This window comes from Mesoplodon bidens, assembly GCF_964165515.1.
Source record: "Mesoplodon bidens genome assembly, chromosome: 16".
Taxonomy (NCBI): domain Eukaryota; kingdom Metazoa; phylum Chordata; class Mammalia; order Artiodactyla; family Ziphiidae; genus Mesoplodon; species Mesoplodon bidens.
Window position 1 is genome coordinate 11,819,473 of NC_138173.1, and position 12,285 is coordinate 11,831,757.

A 12,285-nucleotide genomic window follows, 5' to 3' on the forward strand; every position below is an offset into this window, starting at 1 on the left:
AAGAATGAATACTGCTGTTTAACTAGATCCAGTCTCTGAAATATCTAATTAAAACTGATGTGCTTATTTAGTTTCCAATTCATCACAGGTGGGCCCACATTAATGTGAAAATGAGAGTAAATTACCAGCATTTGGCAATCTCACTGAATGTCATTCACATTATTTAGCTCAAACCTCAAAATGCATTTTAAAATGTGGTTCATAGGTAGGGCACTGCCTCTCCATGCAAATAAAAATCTTCACTGGTGGGCTGATGGAATGTCATTTTCGTGTAAGGGGGTCCCAGTGGCAAAGTCCACCTACTCCAAACACCTCACCCATGATCCAATGGAAGCTGCCTTTGTGGAGGGTGGTGGGAAGGGATGCTCCTTCTCTTTCCAGTCTTAACGTCTCCTGGGAATGACTCTTTAGTTTGGCCCAACTCTCTTCTACCTTGTTGACCAGAACTTCATATAAAATTCAGCTCATTTCACTTTCTGGAGGAGTTCTTTCCTAGCGGTCCTCAGGAAGGACAGCAGCTCCCATGTCACCCTAGCAGACAGCCACATCCCCGCTGCAAATGGGCCCTGAGCCCCTCAGCCTTTCTCTTTTCACATCTACAAAGTGTAAAGTCATCTTCCATCTAATTCATCGGAGGAAGGCTCCTTACATGGTGTGCTGAAATGCATTCTGGAACATCTCATAGATTACAATCTTCAACGACGGAGGACAACACTCAACTATGTTCCGTCTACACAACTTGGACAGTGACTGATCCCAAAACCACTTTCATTTTCCACTTTTTCTACAGCTTCCAAATCCACGTGGAAGATAATTCCTTTCACCATTAAAGCACCCACTGTTACAGGCTAATTTACAAGCAGGATAAATTATTTCAGGGCCATGGAAAGGAGGTCAAGAAACCTGTCACTTTATTGACTGACTGACTGAATGGCCATGGGATCTTAGTTCCCCGACCAGGGATGGAACCCGGGCCACAGCAGTGAAAGTGCTGGGTCCTAACCACTGGACCACCAGGGAATTCCCCAGAAAGCTGTCACTTTAAACATACACTCACACATTCATACCCCCTTTATCTGCTTTTAATGCCCAAAGTCTTAAATGGAAATGTATTCTTTTAGCTTAAAGTTCTGAACCCTTCAGATTGAAAATTCAGCTTTCTTGTATATGAATGACCAATAAATAGATGATTTGGTGCTTAATCTCACTAGAAGTCTGGGTAATACAAAGTAAAGCAATGAAGAAGTACCCATATTCACCTACCGCCTTGATAAAGTTTACAAAATTATGAACATGCTGTGCTGGTGTAAGAAAGTGGACAGACACCCCTTCTCATACATTGGTGGTGGAAGTGTCAATTGCTACAAATGTTTCATAAAAAATAATCTAGCAAATTTTACCTTATGTGTATTTTATCACAATTAACCATTTTAATAATAATAATAAATAACAATTTAGCAGTAGCTACTACAATTAAATATATCCAAAATCATTGGCTCATCTCCACCTCTCCACCTTTGGGAATCTAATCAATAGAAATCAATACACTGGTATATAAGAATATATGTAAAAAAAAAATTTTGTTTGCAGCATCATTAGTGACATGCAGGTGCAGGCGGAGTAGACAGCTGAACATACTGAGTATATTTATACTATGGCAAGTTATGTATTTTATAATGAATCATTAATTTATTAACCTGAAAAAAATCCATGAAACACATAGGCTAAGTGAGAAAAAAGTTGCAGACTACTATGAATAAAAGGCAATACGGTGCAGTGGTTCTGAGCATGGACTCGAGTTAAATTTTTCTTGGAGCCTATATTTTTAGCACTGTGACTCTAGGTAAGGTTCTTACTCTCTCCAAAGCTCAATTGACTCATCTATAAAATGGGTATGAAAAATTAATAGGGATGGTACCATCCATATCACAGGGTTTGAGTAAATATTAAATAAAAAGTGATACAAATAATATATTGAGGGGCTTCTCTGGTGGTGCAGTCGTTACGAGTTGGGCTGCCAGTGCAGGGGACGTGGGTTTGATCCCTGGTCCAGGAAGATCCCACATACCGTGGAGCAACTAAGCCTGTGTGCCACAGCTACTGAGCCTGCGCTCTACAGCCCACGAGCCACAACTACTGAAGCCCATGCACTTACAGCCCATGCTCCGCAACAAGAGAAGCCACCACAATGAGAAGCCCGCGCACCACAACGAAGAGTAGCCCCCGCTTGCCGCAACTTGAGAAACCCTGCACACAGCCACGAAGACCCAACGCAGCCAAAAATAAATAAAGAGATAAATTTTTTTAAATAGTATATTGAAAGCCACAAAGTATGCATTCAATTAATGTTAATTCCCTTCTCCCTATGCCTCTAAAATGAATCAGTTTTAAAGCACTGCTTGAGCCCCACTCACAAATGCCTTCCAGTGTGAGGCGGAAGCCCAGCTCTGGGTCTGGATTGGAGCTGGAGAGTCCCAAGCACTTGTCTCCTCAGTAGATGCCAATCGGCCCCGCCGCCGCTCTGCACTGCAGGACAGGGGAGACCGGGATTATAGGACCCGGCAAAAGAATCCACCTTGGGCTGAGGGGAGAAGGCCTTCAGCCTCTGCGCAAATCTTCAAGGACCTCCTCCTCCTCTCCACTCCACCTCCTCAGTACAGGCTGTTGCCGCCCACTCACCCAATCAAAGTAGAGGTCCAAGGTCACTGCTTGGACCTAGGACCTGTGGCCATGGAGTAGGCCACCACTCGGCCTTCGGTAAAGAACCACACAGTGACCAGCCATGTGGCTGATAGGGTCCTGGTGTTCCAGCTGGGTGTCAGGCCTCAGCCTCTGAGGTGGGAGAACCGAGCCCAGGACATTGGACCACCAGAGAACTCCAAGCCCCACATAATATCAGTCGGCGAGAGCTCTCCCAGAGATCTCCATCTCAATGCTAAGACCCAGCTCCACTCAACAACCAGCAAGCTACACAGCTGGACACCCTATGCCAAACAACTAGCAAGACAGGAACACAACCCCACCCATTAGTAGCCAGGATGCCTAAAATCATTATAAGTTCACAGACACCCCAAAACACACCATGAGATGCAGTCCTGCCCACCAGAAAGACAACATCCAGCCTCATCCACCAGAACACAGGCACCAGTCCCCTCCACCAGGAAGGCTATACAAGCCACTGAAGCAACCTTAACCACTGGGAGGAGACACCAAAAACAATGGGAACTAAGAACCCACAGCCTGTAAAAGGAGACCCCAAACACAGTAAGTTAAGCAAAATGAGAAGACAGAGAAATACACAGCAGACTAAGGAGCAAAGTGAAAACCCACCAGACCAAACAAATGAAGAGGAAATAGGCAGTCTACCGGAAAAAGAATTCAGAGTAATGATAGTAAAGATGATCCAAAATCTTGGAAATAGAATGGAGAAAATACAAGAAACATTTAACAAGGACCTAGAAGACCTAAAGAGCAAACAAACAATGATGAACAACACAATAAATGAAATAAAAAATCTCTAGAAGGAATCAATAGCAGAATAACTGAGGCAGAAGAATGGATAGGTGACCTGAGATAAAATAGTGGAAATAACTACTGCAGAGCACAATAAAGAAAAAAGAATGAAAGAATTCAGGACTGTCTCAGAGACCCCTAGGACAACATTAAAGGCACCAACATTTGAATTATAGGGGTCCCAGAAGAAGAAGAGAAAAAGAAAGGGACTAAGAAAATACTTGAAGAGATTATAGTTGAAAACTTCCCTAATATGGGAAAGGAAATAGTCAAGTCCACGAAGCAAAGAGAGTCCCATACACGATAAATCCAAGGAGGAACATGCCAAGACATATTAATTAAACTACCAAAAATTAAATACAAAGAGAAAATATTAAAAGCAACAACTAACATATAAGGGAATCCCCATAAGGTTAACGCTGATCTTTCAGCAGAAACTCTGCAAGCCAGAAGGGAGTGGCAAGACATACTTAAAGTGATGAAAGAGAAAAACCTACAACCGAGATTACTCTACCCAGCGAGGATCTCATTCAGATTCGACAGAGAAATTAAAATCTTTACAGACAAGCAAAAGCTAAGAGAATTCACCACCACCAAACCAGCTTTACAACAAATGCTAAAGGAACTTTTCTAGGCAGGAAACACAAGAGAAGGAAAAGACCTACAATAACAAACCCCAAACACTTAAGACAATGGTATTAGGAACATACATATTGATAATTACCTTAAATGTAAATGGATTAAATACTCCAACCAAAACACATAGACTGGCTGAATGGATACAAAAAAGAGACCCATATGTATGCTGTCTACAAGAGACCCACGTCAGACCTAGGGACACATACAGACTGAAAGTGAGGAGATGGAAAAAGATGACCCATACAAATGGAAGTGAAAAGAAAGCTGGAGTAGCAATTCTCATATCAGACAACATAGACTTTAAAATAAAGACTCTTACAAGAGACAGAGAAGGACGCTACATAATGATCAAGGGATCAATCCAAGAAGATATAACAATTATAAATATTTGTGCACCCAACACAGGAGCACCTCAATACATAAGGCAAATGCTAACAGCCATAAAAGGGGAAATCGACGGTAACACAATTATAGTAGGAGACTTTAACATCCCACTTTCACCAATGGACATATTATCCAAAATTAAAATAAATAAGGAAACACAAGCTTTAAATGACACATTAAACAAGATGGACTTAATTGATATTTATAGGAGATCCATCCAAAAACAAGAGAATACATTTTCTTCTCAGGTGCTCATGGAACATTCTCCAAGATAGATCATACCTTGGGTCACAAATCAAGTCTTGGTAAATATAAGAAAATTGAAATCGTATCAAGTATCTTTTCCGACCACAATGTTATAAGACTAGGAATCAATTATAGGAAAAAATCTTAAAAAATACAAACACATGGAGGCTAAACAATACACTAATAAATAACCAAGAGATCACTGAAGAAATCAAAGAGGAAATCAAAAAATACTGAGAAGCAAATGACAATGAAAACAGGACTACTCAAAACCTATGGGATGCAGCAAAAGCAGTTCTAAGAGGGAAGTTTATAGCAATACAATCCTACCTCAAGAAACAAGAAACATCTCAAACAACCTAACCTTATACCTAAAGCAATTAGAGAAAGAAGAACCAAAAAAACCCAAAGTTAGCAGAAGGAAAGAAATCAAAAAAATCAGATCAGAAATAAATGAATAAGGGGCTTCCCTGGTGGCTCAGTGGTTAAGAATCCGCCTGCCAATGCAGGGGACACGGGTTCGAGCCCTGGTCTGAGAGAATACCACATGCCGCAGAGCAACTACGCCCGTGAGCCACAACTACTGAACCCGTGAGCCACAACTACTGAGCCCGCGTGCCACAACTACTGAGGCCCGCGCGCCTGGAGCCCTTGCTCCGCAACAGGAGAAGCCACCGCAATGAGAAGTCTGCGCACCGCAACAAAGAGTAGCCCCCACTCGCTGCAATTAGAGAAGGCCTGTGCTCAACAGCGAAGACCCAATGCAGCCAAAAATAAATAAAATAAATTTTTTAAAAAAGAAATAAATGAATAAAAAATGAAGGAAACAATAGCTTAGATCAATAAAACTAAAAACGGGTTCTTTGAGAAGATAAACCATTAGCCAGACTCATCAAGAAAAAAAGGGAGAAGACTCAAATCAACAGAATTAGGAATGAAAAAGGAGAAGTAACAACTGACATTGCAGAAATACAAACGATCATGAGAGATTACTACAAAAAACTATATGCCAATAAAATGAACAAACTGGAAGAAATAGAAAATATAAACAGACCAATCACAAGCACTGACATTGAGACTGTGATTAAAAATTTTCCAACAAATAAAAGCCAGGACCAGATGGCTTCACAGGCGAATTCTATCAAACATTTAGAGAATAGTTAACACCTACCTTTGTCAAACTCTTCCAAAATATAGCACAGGGAAGAACACTCCCAAACTCATTCTACGAGGCCACCATCACCCTGATACCAAAATCAGACAAAGATGTCACAAAAAAAGAAAACTACAGGCCAATATCACTGATGAACATAGATGCAAAAATCCTCAACAAAATACTAGCAAACAGAATGCAACAGCACATTAAAAGGATCATACACCGTGATCAAGTGGGGTTTATCCCAGGAATTCAAGGATTCTTCAATATACGCAAATCAATCAATGTGATACACCATATTAACAAATTGTAGGAGAAAAACCATGTGATCATCTCAATAGATGCAGAAAAAGCTTTTGACATAATTCAATACCCATTTATGATAAAAACCCTCCAGAAAGTAGGCATAGATGGAACTTACCTCAGCATAATAAAGGCCATATATGACAAACCCAGAGCCAACATCATTCTCAATGGTGAAAAACTGAAACCATTTCCTCTAAAATCAGGAACAAGACAAGATGCCCACTCTCACCACTATTATTCAACATAGTTTTGGAAGTTTTAGCCATAGCAATCAGAGAATAAAAAGAAACAAAAGGAATCCAAATCAGAAAAGAAGAAGTAGCCCGGAGGAAGATGGCGGAAGAGTAAGACGCGGAGATCACCTTCCTCCCCACGGATACATCAGAAATTCATCTACACGTGGAACAACTCCTACAGAACACCTACTGAACGCTGACAGAAGACCTCAGACCCCCCAAAAGGCAAGAAGCTCCCCACATACCTGGGTAGGGCAAAAGAAAAAAAGAATAAACAGAGACAATAGGATAGGGACGGGACCTGCACCAGTGGGAGGGAGCCGTGAAGGGGGGAAGGTTTCTACACACTACAAGCCCCTTCACGGGCGGAGACTGCAGGTGGCGGAGGGGGAAAGCTTCGGAGTAGCGGAGGAGAGCACAGCAACAGGGGTGCGGAGGGCAAAGCGGAGAGATTCTGGCACAGAGGACCGGTGCCCTCAGGCACACACCAGCCCGAGAGGCTTGTCTGCTCGGCCGCCGTGGCGGGCGGGGCTGGGAGCTGAGGCTCGGGTATCGGCTTTCAGTCGGAGCGCAGGGAGAGGACTGGGGCTGGCGGCAGGAAGAGAGCCTGAAGGGGTTAGTGCACCACGGCTAGCCCGGAGGGAGTCCGGGGAAAGGGTCTGGAGCTGCTGAAGAGGCAAGAGACTTTTTTCCCTTTTGTTTCCTGGTGCGCGAGGAGAGGGCATTAAGAGGGCTGCTTGGGGAAGCGCCGGAGACAGGCACGAGCCGCGGGTAAGGCACGGACCTCGGAGACGGGCGTGGGCCGCCGCCGCCGCCGCCCGCCGCCGCGGCCCGCCGCCGCCGCCGCCGCCGCCGCGGCCCGCCGCCGCCGCCGCTGCCACCGCCGCCGCGGGGCCTGTGTGCGAGCGCGGGTCACTGTCCGCCCCGCCTTCCGGGGGGCCTGTGCACCCCGCCACTGCCGGGGTCCCCGAGACCCGGGGACGGCTTTCCCGGGAAAGCGCACGGAGCGCCACGGGCTGCTGCAACGTCACGCCGGCCTCTGCCGCCGCAGGCCCGCCCCACACTGCTCGCCCCTCCCTCCCCTCTGCCTGAGTGAGCCAGAGCCCCCGAATCAGCGGCTCCTTTAAACCCGTCCTGTCTGAGCGAAGAACAGACGCCCTCCGGCGACCTACGCGCAGAGGCGAGGCCAGGTCCAAGGCTGAGACCCGGGAGCTGTGAGAGCAGAGACAGGGAAATCCCTCTGTGCAGCCTCGGAGGCAGCGGATTAAAGCTCCACGGTCCATTTGATGTGCCCTGCGTCTGTGGAGTGCATGAATGGACAGCGAATCATCCCAAACTGAGGAAGTGGACTTTGAGGACAAGATTTAAGACTTTCCCCCCTTTTCCTCTTTTTACAACGAATTATTCCAAATTAAGGAGGTGGACTTAGAGAGCAAGATTTCAGACTTCTCGCCCTTTTCCTCTTTTTACAACGAATTATCCCAAATTGAGGAGGTGGACTTGGAGAGCAAGATTTTTGATTTTTCCCCCTGCTCTCTTTTGTGAAAGTGTATGTGTAATCTTCTGTGTAAGATTCTCTCTGTATAGCTTTGCTTCCACCATATGTCCCAGGGTTCTATCGGTCCGGTTTTTTTTTTTTTTTCAATAATTACTTTCTAATTTTAATAACGCTACTATATTTCATACTTTATTCTATTTTACTTTACCTGCTCTTTCTTTTTTTCCTACTCTCCCTTCCTCCCTCCCTCCGCTCCTCCTTTCCTTCTTTCTTTTTCTTTCCTCCCTCCCACCCTTCTTCTTTCCACTTTCTTTTTCTTTCCTTCCTCCCTCCCTCCTGTCTTTCTTCCTTTCCTTCCTCCCTCCCTCCCTCCTTTCTTTCCTTCTTTCTTTCCATCCTTCCCCCCTCCCTCCCTCCTTTCTTTCTTCCTTCCTTCCTTCCTTCCTTTCTTCCCTTCTTCCTTTCTTTCCCTCTCTCTTTCTTTCTTCTACTAATTCTTTCTTTCTACTTTTTCTCCCTGTTATTCTGAGCCGGGTGGATGAAAGGCTCTTGGTGCTGCAGCCAGGAGCCAGTGCTGTGCCTCTGAAGTGGGAGAGCCAACTTCAGGACACGGGTCCACAAGAGACCTCCCAGCTCCACATAATATCAAGCAGCGAAAATCTCCCAGAGATCTCCATCCCAACACCAGCACCCAGCTTCAGTCAATGACCAGCAAGCTACAGTGCGGGTCACCCTATGCCAAGCAACTAGCAAGGCAGGAACACAACCCCACCCATTAGCAGAGAGGCTACCTAAAAACATAATAAGGCCATAGGCACCCCAAAACACACCACCAGACGTGGACCTGTCCACCAGAAAGACAAGATCGAGCCCCAACCACCAGAGCACAGGAATTAGTCCCCCCCACCAGGAAGCCTACACAACCTACTGAAACAACCTTAGCCACTGGGGTCAGACACCAAAAACAACGGGAACTACGAATCTGCAGCCGGCAAAAAGGAGACCCCAAACACAGTAACATAAGCAAAATGAGAAGGCAGAAAAACACACAGCAGGTGAAGGAGCAAGATAAACACCTACCAGACCTAACAAATGAAGAGGTAATAGGCAGTCTACCTGAAAAAGAATTCAGAATAATGATAGTAAAGCTGATCCAAGATTCTATTTCCAAGATCCATAATCTTGGAAATAGAATAGACAACATGCAAGAAACAGTTAACAAGGACCTAGAAGAACTAAAGATGAATCAAGCATCGATTAAAAACACAATAAATGAAATGAAAAATACTCTAGATGGGATCAATAGCAGAATAACTGAGGCAGAAGAACAGATAAGTGAGGTGGAAGATAAAATAGTGGAAATAACTGATGCAGAGCAAAATAAAGAAAAAAGAATGAAAAGAACAGAGGACAGTCTCAGAGACCTCTGGGACAACATTAAACGCACCAACATTCGAATTATAGGGGTTCCAGAAGAAGAAGAGAAAAAGAAAGGGACTGAGAAAATATTTGAAGAGATTATAGTTGAAAACTTCCCCAATATGGGAAAGGAAATAGTTAATCAAGTCCAGGAGGCACAGAGAGTCCCATACAGAATAAATCCAAGGAGAAATACACCAAGACACATATTAATCAAACTGTCAAAAATTAAACACAAAGAAATCATATTAAAAGCAGCAAGGCAAAAACAACAAATAACACACAAGGGAATCCCCATAAGGTTAACAGCTGATCTCTCAGCAGAAACCCTACAAGCCAGAAGGGAGTGGCAGGACATAATTAAAGTGATGAAGGAGAGAAACCTGCAACCTAGATTACTCTACCCAGCAAGGATCTCATTCAGATTTGATGGAGAAATTAAAACCTTTACAGACAAGCAAAAGCTGAGAGAGTTCAGCACCACCAAACCAGCTTTACAACAAATGCTAAAGGAACTTCTCTAGGCAAGAAACACAACAGAAGGAATATACCTACAATAACGAACCCAAAGCAATTAAGGAAATGGGAATAGGAACATACATATCAATAATTACCTTAAATGTAAATGGACTAAATGCTCCCACCAAAAGACACAGATTGGCTGAATGGATACAAAAACAAGACCCATATATATGCTGTCTACAAGAGACACACTTCAGACCTAGAGACACATACAGATTGAAAGTAAAGGGATGGAAAAAGATATTCCATGCAAATGGAAATCAAAAGAAAGCTGGAGTAGCAATTCTTATATCAGACAAAATAGACTTTAAAATAAAGACTATTAGAAGAGACAAGGAAGGACACTACATAACGATAAAGGGATCGATCCAAGAAGAAGATATAACAATTGTAAATATTTATGCACCCAACATAGGAGCACCTCAATACATAAGGCAAATGCTAACAGCCATAAAAGGGGAAATCGACAGTAACACAATCATAGTAGGGGACTTTAACACCCCACTTTCACCAATGGACAGATCATCCAAAATGAAAATAAATAAGGAAACACAAGCTTTAAATGATACATTAAACGAGATGGACTTAGTTGATATTTATAGGACATTCCATCCAAAAACAACAGAATACACATTTTTCTCAAGTGCTCATGGAACATTCTCCAGGATAGATCATATCTTGGGTCACAAATCAAGCCTCGGTAATTTTAAGAAAATTGAAATTGTATCAAGTATCTTCTCCGACCACAATGCTATGAGACTAGACATCAATTACAGGAAAAGATGTGTAAAAAATACAAACACATGGAGGCTAAACAATACACTACTCAATAACGAAGTGATCACTGAAGAAATCAAAGAGGAAATTAAAAAATACCTAGAAACAAATGACAATGGAGACACGACGACCCAAAACCTATGGGACGCAGCAAAAGCAGTTCTAAGGGGGAAGTTTATAGCAATACAATCCCACCTTAAGAAACAGGAAGCATTTCGAGTAAACAACCTGACCCTGCACCTAAAGCAATTAGAGAAAGAAGAACAAAAATACCCCAAAGCTAGCAGAAGGAAAGAAATCATAAAGATCAGATCAGAAATAAATGAAAAAGAAATGAAGGAAACGATAGCAAAGATCAACCAAACTAAAAGCTGGTTCTTTGAGAAGATAAACAAAATTGACAAACCATTAGCCAGACTCATCAAGAAAAAAAGGGAGAAGACTCAAATCAATAGAATTAGAAATGAAAAAGGAGAAGTAACAACTGACACTGCAGAAATACAAAAGATTATGAGAGATTACTATAAGCAACTCTATTCCAATAAAATGGACAACCTGGAAGAAATGGACACATTCTTAGAAATGCACAACCTGCCAAGACTGACTCAGGAAGAAATAGAAAATATGAATAGACCAATCACAAGCACTGAAATTGAAACTGTGATTAAAAATCTTCCATCAAACAAAAGCCCAGGACCAGATGGCTTCACAGGTGAATTCTATCAAACATTTAGAGAAGAGCTAACACCTATCCTTCTCAAACTCTTCCAAAATATAGCAGAGGGAGGAACACTCCCAAACTCATTCTACGAGGCCGACATCACCTTGATACCAAAACCAGGCAAGGATGTCACAAAGAAAGAAAACTACAGGCCAATATCACTGATGAACATAGATGCAAAAATCCTCAACAAAATACTAGCAAACAGAATCCAACAGCACATTAAAAGGATCATACACCATGATCAAGTGGGGTTTATCCCAGGAATGCAAGGATTCTTCAATATACGCAAATCAATCAATGTAATACACCATATTAACAAGTTGAAGGAGAAAAACCATATGATCATCTCAATAGATGCAGAGAAAGCTTTCGACAAAATTCAACACCCATTTATGATAAAAACCCTGCAGAAAGTAGGTATAGAGGGATCTTTCCTCAACATAATAAAGGCCATATATGACAAACCCACAGCCAACATTGTCCTCAATGGTGAAAAACTGAAACCATTTCCACTAAGATCAGGAACAAGACAAGGCTGCCCACTCTCACCACTCTTATTCAACATAGTTTTGGAAGTTTTAGCCACAGCAATCAGAGAAGAAAAGGAAATAAAAGGAATCCAAATTGGAAAAGAAGAAGTAAAGCTGTCACTGTTTGCAGATGACATGATACTATACATAGAGAATCCTAAAGATGCTACCGAAAAACTACTAGAGCTAATCAATGAATTTGGTAAAGTAGCAGGATATAAAATTAATGTACAGAAATCTCTGGCATTCCTGTACACTAATGATGAAAAATCTGAAAATGAAATCAAGAAAACACTCCCATTTACCATCGCAACAAAAAGAATAAAATATCTAGG